Genomic DNA, 5,810 nt, shown 5'->3' with positions numbered 1-5,810 from the left:
TCCTATCGACGTAGGCTACAACTGGACGTAAGTTTTGCTACGTTTTGATATGATTTGGAATTATGGTATTGTCAGAATCTGATAGGATTCATATATGATGTTCTTGACATGTTAGACATCGTATAATCGAAACCGGACTGAAGAATAGATATCATATGGGATTGTTATGATTTTCAGAGTTGAGTTGATTGAGATTGGATATCAGAATTGAATTGTTATCGATATGAGATGTTAGAATTGATATCTGACTGATATGGTAGTGCTGGATATATTAAAATTATGACGTTATGTTGTTGAAACAGAATTTGATTAAATTCTTATTATATCCAGTATTGATTGAGTGGTGTATTGATATCGTACCCTCAATATTGTTGTCAGATTGAGTAGTGACAGGCTTGGGGTTCGAGACTTCGACAGAGTCAGAGCATCAGAAAGAAAGGTATAAACTAATGTTGAGTTGGGATTGCACAACTCGAGTGAGGTTTGACTCGAGTCTCCCTAAATCACATACATAGTTTATTGCATTGATATTTGTAATTGATGAGATTGATGTTTGTATTCTATTGATTTATAGTCACTGCATGTATTGACTACTGATTGTTTAGTCATTGGCTGATTCGCCTAGTCACCGGCTGATTCGTCTAGTTATCGACTGATTCGTCTAAACTTTGGCTGATTCGCTTAATTACTGGCTGATTCGTCTAGTTATTGGCCGATTCGCTTAATTCTTGACAGATTCGTCAATTCTGTGGCTGTTTCACCCAGACACTGGATATAGGAATTATATCGATGGCGTTTAGGGTTGAGTCCTTCCTATCGACTGAGATTCGATATAATTCTCAATATTCAAAACCGGGATCCCTAGGTTAGAGTTGAGTCGAGTCTGAGACGACACGTTGTTTGAGTGAGTCTGTGATGACATGTTGATTTACAATGTTTATATCATTCATGTTGGTTGAGTTGCTACATGTTAATGATATCTTATTTATGCGTTTATATATGTTTTTATATGAGTGCATGTTTACAATGTTTATACTGGGATTTATTCTCACCGGAGTTATCCGGCTGTTGTCTTGTTTTGTATGTGTGCATGACAACAGGTGGGACAGGTTCAGGGTTGAGAAGATGAAGAGAGATCGTGATTAGAGTGGAGGCTCCGGACTTGGATTAGAGATAGGGTTAGACACTTGATATTAGCTGTTAAACCTTAGTTGAATAAATGTATGTGGTACAGGACTTGTACTTTTATACTGAGATGTATATACGTTTTATTTCACTACGTTCTGCATTTTAAAAAAAAATTTAGACCCTGTTTTATAATTGATTAATTAGTCCAATGATGATTAAGAACATGATTAGCGTCCGGGCCCCCACAACAGGTGGTATCAGAGCCATAGATCCTTTAGACTGAAATAGAAGCTAGTGAGCGGGGTAGATTGAGTTTTCCTTCCTTGTTTGTGATTGCTAGCATGATTTACTGCTTTATATAATACATGTTACTTGACTTATCTGATTTGATTGTGTAATATGTATTATTGGGAACAAATCTGAACCGATTCTCGATCAGCAGTAAGATGATCGGAGGAGGGACTGAATTGAAACAGGTTTGTTGGATTGGGTTACTAATCCTTTTGATATTCAGATATGCCTCCTTGAAGAATACCAGAACAGGGTAGCACATCGAATCCTCCAATGGATGTTACAGCCACTCCAATGGAGACATTATTGAAAAGGTTTCAGTCGTTCAAACCACCGACACTGAAGGGTACTGAGACATCAGTTGAGTGTGAAAGTTGGTTAGATAACATTGAGATGCTGTTTGATTCACTGGAGTACAGTGATGAGCGCCGAATTAAATTGATTGGGCACCAGTTGCTTGATGTTGCAAAGAACTGGTGGATTACGATGAAGAAGGCCTTGGAGCATCGGAGTACGACTATTACTTGGGATGTATTTAAAACTGAGTTTTATCAAAGATTTTTCCCAGTGTCGTACAGAAAAGACAAGGGGGCGGAGTTTGCCAATTTGAGACAGGGTCAGCTGAACATTGAAGAATATGTGACCAAGTTCTCTACCTTATTGAAGTTTGCTCCCCATGTGGCTGGAAATGACGAAGCCGTTGCTGATCAGTTCATCAATGGCTTGAATCCCGATATATTTAAATTGGTGAACACAGGGCGACCGAATAACTTTGCTGATGCCATGAATAGAGCAAAGGGCGCTAAAGCGGGCCTGATAAGCAGAGAGGAGCTGCATCTGTTCCCCTAGAATCGAGACCACAGCAACCACCTCCCCGATTCGAGAGTGACAGTAGCAGTGGTAAAAAGAAAGATTTTCTGAAGGCTAGAGGAAAGCAGTTTAAGAAGTCTGGCGGCAGTTCTGCTAGCTCCAGTGATTCCGAACAGAGTTATACCGGAGTTTACTGCGGAAATTGTGGAGGGAGACATTCCACTGAGCAATGCCAAGGAGTACTTGGTAGTTGCCACTTCTGCAAACAACAGGGACATTTTGCAAGAGTGTGTCCACAGAAGGGTTCTCAAGGATCTCAGAGAGCCGAATCATCTGGATCAGCGGCACAGTGGAGTAGACGATCACCTGCTGTTCCTTCATTTCAGCCAGCACCATCTCAGTCACAGCAGAGGCCAGGAGGAAGTCAGACAGTTGGCCAGCCTCCTAGACAGCAGGCCAAAGTATTTGCTTTGATTGACAAGCAGGCTCAGGAAGCACCAGATGATGATGTTGCAGGTAACTGTTCTTGATGTAGTTATCATGCTTTTGTATTGATAAATAGGGATGCTTCCCATATGTTTATTTCTGAACGATTTGCATTGAGTCATGTGAAAGGACTCGTTTTTACGTGTTTTTAGTGTTGGTTTTGAGTCGCATTCATGCATCATATTAGTTTGTTTAGTTTAATTTTGCATCTTTTTAGCATTATTTAGCATTTGACTGACCTCGTGTATTTTGTGGTGATTTTGTAGGAATTGAACCAAAGAGTGGGAGAAACTTTGGCATAATGTCGAAGCGGATTCTCTAGGGCGGTCAAAAGTGACCGCCCCAGCGAGCATTGTGGTCTGGCCGAGGATTTTTTTGCGCAAGTGTCTTGCTAGGGCGGTCAAAAGTGACCGCCCCAGCGAACGCTAGGGCGGTCAAAATATACCGCCCTAGCGAGAAGCGAGATTGAGAAAGATTTGTTTCCAAATTTCTAGGGACTCTATCCTACACCATAACCTAACACACGAGAACAGAAGCCGTTTTTCATCTTTTATCAGACTTTTCATCATTTTTCTTGGAGAGGAGGCTAGGAGCAAAGGAGATTTCGAAGACCTCGAGATTTCCACGCGTCGTGGCCGTCATCCATCGTCATCTTTAGTATTTTCATTATTCAGTATTTTATTTCTTACATTGATTGTTGGTTTTTATCATGAATTTCAGTAGCTAAACTCTAGATTTGTTGGGATTTGAGGGGATCCTACCCCGTACTCGGTGTTTAACATTATTTCTCGACGTTTTCATTAGTGAATTGTTTATGCTATTGTTCTTTCGTGTTTCAATCGAAGCCTAGCTAACTTCCTTTGATTTTTTCATGTTGTTTATGAGTTCGATAGAATAGTTAACAATAGGATCAAATAGTATAAACCACGGATTTACAATTTTAGTAGATATACGGAATTGGGTACGTGTCGATAGTGATAGTTCACCCGAATGAAAGCTTGTGGATTCCATAGAATGTAATGCAATCTTGAACTGTTAAATATTTGAGGACACTAGAGTACTGCATGTTTTTTATTAGTATTAATATAGCTCGACATAGTATATTAATTAGTCTAGGGAATTCCGTCGAACGCACGAGTAAAAGTCGAGTGTAATTATTTAAACACGAGTGGTAGGTGAACTGATAATTCCCAACCAATTCATTTCTCATTTGATTTAATCCAAATTAATCATTGCGTTCTTGAACATGTTTTCTTTGCAATTTAATTATTTTAATTGTTTACTTTACATTAGTTTAATCGTCAACTCAATTTATCGTTGCTAAAGAAATTTTACTTGAAAATAAAAAATAGTGTAACGCAGTCCTTGTGGAACGATACTCGTATTCACTTACGTTTATTATAACTTGACTATCGTGCACTTGCGATATTTAAATCGAGCTTTCATTTATAAAATAAATTTTGGGATTATTCACTGTGCAAGTTTTGCTCGATCAAGTTTTTGGCGCCGTTGCCGGGGACTGTTGATTCACAATTTTTTATTTTTCATTTAAATTCTTTAGTATTATTTATTTTATTGTTATTTGATACTCTCATTGTGTTGCAGATTTTTCCTGTGGTGCATGCGAAGATCACTCGAGTTTAAGCTTGAGCCTTTTGACCCCGAGATCGAACGCACAGCTAGAAGTCGACTACAGCAGCAAAGAGCGAAGGAAAGAATGGAAGGCGATCAACAAAGAGAGGAGCCAAGGCGTATACTGATGTTGAATTATGCACAGCCGTCTCTTGATGGAGCACGTCCAAGCATCGTAAGACCAGTCATCCGAGCTAATCAGTTTGAGATCAAGCCAGCTATCATTCAGATGATTCAGAACACTGTCCAATTTGGGGGAAGTGCACTTGACGACCTTAATTCTCATATAGCTGACTTTCTTGAAATTTGTGATACTTTTAAGTTTAATGACGTGTCTGATGACGCTGTTTGTTTGCGTTTATTTCCATTTTCACTGAGAGATAAAGCTAAGTCGTGGTTAAACTGTTTGCCTGTAGGGTCTATTACTACATGGGAAGATATGGCAAAGGCGTTCCTGATCAAGTACTTTCCTCCGTCGAAGACTATGAAGCTCAGAGCCGACATTACTACTTTTGCTCAATATGAGCAAGAGTCACTTTACGAGGCATGGGAGCGCTAAAAGGACTTGTTGAGGAGATGTCCACACCATGAGCTGCCTCTTGGGTTAGTTGTTCAAACTTTCTACTACGGTCTGCTTACTCCTAACCGTATTATGATAGATGCTGCTGCCTGTGGTAACTTACTGAGAAAGACGGCGGAGGAAGGATATGAGTTATTGGAGGAGATGGCTGCTAGTAGATATCATCCTCAGTCTGATAGGCAGAGACGAGGTGCTGGAGTTAATCAAGTTAATGATTTGTCGGCGGTTTCAGCACAGTTAGAGGCTTTGAATAAAAAGATTGATGGGATGAGCATGAGTGGGTCGGCTATGCGTCTGCAAGAAATTTTCTGTGATAAGTGTGGGGGTGAGCATGATGTGCAGGTTTGCCAAGATGGCAATCCATTCTATGTGCCTGAGGGAGCACCGGTAAAACAAGTGGGATTCCAGAATCGTCCTAGAAATGACCCTTACTCAAACACATATAATCCGGGATGGAGGAATCACCCAAAATTTTCATGGGGAGGTCAAAACAACCAACATCGCCAACAAAGAGGTCCACCATATGTGATGCACCAAGGATTCAAGCCAGAACCGTCTCGGGAGGAGAAGTCCAATTTAGAGCAAATGATGACTAAATTTATTTCTGCAACAGAGACGCGATTTCAGAACCAAGATGCATCCATAAAGGGGTTAGAGAATCAAATTGGACAATTGGCTAAGCTGATTGCTAATAGGGAGCAAGGAACTTTACCAAGCAACACGGAAACTAACCCAAGAGAACATGTGAAGGCGGTGGAATTGCGTAGTGGAAAAACACTCGGGTCTAATGAGGAAAACACCAAGCACGGTGAGGATGAGGTGAAAAATCAAGGAGGTAAGTCTTCTAACTCTACATCTACACCTATTGCACAGAATAAAATTG

At 40.2% G+C, this 5,810-nt stretch overlaps 1 non-coding gene across 1 annotated transcript; it reads right to left on the bottom strand.

The window, feature by feature from the left end:
* Positions 1-4,834: 4,834 nt before the first annotated feature.
* On the bottom strand, positions 4,835-4,941 carry LOC142552442 (small nucleolar RNA R71). The gene has a single exon (XR_012821773.1). It is a non-coding gene; the product is annotated as a small nucleolar RNA R71 (small nucleolar RNA).
* Between the last annotated feature and the right edge of the window lie 869 nt (positions 4,942-5,810).

Source organism: Primulina tabacum, chromosome 7 (genome assembly GCF_025594145.1).
Source record: "Primulina tabacum isolate GXHZ01 chromosome 7, ASM2559414v2, whole genome shotgun sequence".
In the NCBI taxonomy this organism is placed as follows: Eukaryota; Viridiplantae; Streptophyta; class Magnoliopsida; order Lamiales; family Gesneriaceae; genus Primulina; species Primulina tabacum.
The sequence above is the reverse complement of the archived record's forward strand: the minus strand, read 5'-3'. Positions and strand labels throughout refer to the sequence as shown.